The 2,430-nt window shown below is 46.7% G+C and overlaps 1 protein-coding gene across 1 annotated transcript in view; it reads left to right on the forward strand.

Annotated features, from left to right (window-relative positions):
- Window positions 1-41: 41 nt before the first annotated feature.
- Window positions 42-2,430, forward strand: part of UBE3A (ubiquitin protein ligase E3A) — a 48,370-nt gene continuing 45,981 nt past the window's right edge. Inside the window, exon 1 of the mRNA XM_010141843.1 lies at window positions 42-134. The gene's annotated coding sequence lies outside the window, so the exon portion shown is untranslated. The remainder of the gene's footprint in view (window positions 135-2,430) is intronic.

The following is a 2,430-nucleotide window of genomic DNA, read 5'->3' on the forward strand; positions in this document are numbered from 1 at the left end:
CTTTCCCTTACCATCCTGCATGGTTCTTTACCCATGTTTTACAGAGTGGTGAAGAATTAGGAGAAACTGCAGTTGTTCAGCTGACTGGATCTAAATGGGTGGCTTCTCTCTGGACCCTCACTTCACTGTCTTAGGTAAGAGAGGTGACCTGCTTCTTTTGAAGCAACTTGCATATCCATAGAACACAGGTGTATGTGTTTTAAGAGAAACTTCTAGTTAGTGAAGCAGAGGTTTGGACTTTTTTAATCTGCTGCTTGAAAAAGGTATTCACAGTGTGTAGCTGTTCAAACCTTTTCATCAAAAAGCATTGCTGTTTGCATCCATCCACATAGCTTTAAAAACATGCTGTGTGTTCACATACTTCACCTTTGAGAATTATGCTTATCTTGTACAGTATGTCAACAGCTAGACTGTCCCAGAGCTGAGTTACAGCAGTGATGGCTTAGCTGATGTACCATTTGTCTCCTTGATATGGAGAGTACTACTTTTTTTTTCCATAGAATCACAGAATGCTTTGGCCTGGAAGGGACCTTCAGAGATCACCTAGTCCAACTCCCACTGCAGTGAGCAGGGATATCTTCAACTAGATCAGCCTTCAGCTGGGTTGCTCAGAGCCCCATCCAGCCTGACCTTGAATATTTCCAGGGATGGGGCATCTACCATCTCTCTGGGCAACCTGTGCCAGTGTTTAACTACCCTCATTGTAAAAAATTTCTTCCTTATGTCTAGTCTGATTCTCCCCTCTTTTAGTTTAAAACCATCACCCCTTATCCTATTGCAACAGGCCCTGCTAAAAAGACTGTCCTCTTCTTTCTTGTAGACCCCCTTTAAGTGTTGAAAGGCCACAAGGAGGTCTCCCCAGGGCCGCCTCTTCTTCAGGCTGAACAACCTCAACTCTCTCAGCCTTTCTTCAGAGGAGAGGTGCTCCATCTCTCTGCTGATGTTTTTGTCGCCCTCCTCTGGACCTGCTCCAACAGGTCCATGTACTTCCTGAGCTGAGGACTCCAGAGGTGGACACTGTACTTGAGATAGGGTCTCACTAGGACGGAATAGAGGGGGAGAATCGCTCTCCTCAGCCTGCTGGCCGTACTGCTTTTGTTGCAGCCCAGGATGCAGTTGGCTTTCTGGGCTGCAGGTGCACTTTGCCAGCTCATGTCCAGCTTTTCATCCACCACTACACCCAAGTCCTCCTGCAGGGCCAATCTCAGTCCCTTCATTCCCCAGCCTGTATTGATACTGAGCGCTGACCCAACCCTGGTGCAGGACCTTGCATTTGTTCTTCTTGAACCTCATGAGATTATCACAGGCCCACTTCTCCAGCTTGTCCAGGTCCCTCTGGATGGTATCCTGTCCTTCAAACATGTCAGCTGCACCACTCAGCTTGGTGTCATCTGCAAACTTGCTGAGAGTGCAGTCAATCCCACTGAATGCGTCATTGATGAAGGTATTAAATATCTCTAGTCCCTGTAGGGACCCCTGAGGGACACCACTTGTCACTCATCTCTATCTCGACATTGAGCTGTTGACCACTACTATCCACTGGATGTGACAGTGCAACCAATTCCTTATCCACTGAACAGTCCACCCATCAAATCTGTCTCTCTCCAGTTTAGAGAGATATTGTGGATGACCATGTCAAATGCCTTGCAGAAGACCAAGTAGATGACATCCATAGCTCTTCCCTTGTCCACTGGTAGTCTTACTCCATCACAGGAGGTGGCTAGGCTGTTCAGGCAAAACTTGCCCTTGATGAAGCCATGCTGGCTGTCTCAAACACATCGCTGTCCTGCATGTACCTTCATGTTCAGTCTTTCTGTGATGTAATTTCAAAGCTGTGACCAAGATAATTAAATAAGACAGAATTAAAGTGTATCAAAACCTATAAGGTACAACATCTCAGTTTGAAACCAAGTGGAAATTTGGTATCGGTGGGCCTTGCATCAACCAGTGGGATCACAAGCAGAAAATGGTGTAACCTGTATTTGAGTTTGGTAGTTGTTGCATAGCTATCTGGCGGCAATAGTCAACATGGTTTACATTTCATACTGGTGTCCTGTGAGGACTGTGGCAGGACTTTTGCTGTCTTTACCAAGGTAGAATTCTAGGAGTGAAGCTAGTTCTTCATCTCTTCTATGAAGAAGAGACCATGCTCTTACTCCCTTTGGTGGAGCCTTTTTAGACATGCTGATACTTCCCTGATAATCACTATGCTAAAGAAATTGGTGAAACGAGCTTAGAATGACAAACTACCCTCCTTCCTTCCCTTCAGGGGCTGTGTGCAGGGGAGGCACAAGAGCTATCTGTAACATGTGCCATGCTTGCACGGTGCTGAGAGATGCCAGACTTGTCCAGGCAGCCAGGCTCTGGCACTACTTGTGTACTCCTGCTCTGGTATGCTCTGTGAGACCTAGGTTGGAGCCGCTGCAGTTC

Source organism: Buceros rhinoceros, unplaced genomic scaffold (genome assembly GCF_000710305.1).
Source record: "Buceros rhinoceros silvestris isolate BGI_N320 unplaced genomic scaffold, ASM71030v1 scaffold5608, whole genome shotgun sequence".
NCBI lineage: Eukaryota > Metazoa > Chordata > Aves > Bucerotiformes > Bucerotidae > Buceros > Buceros rhinoceros.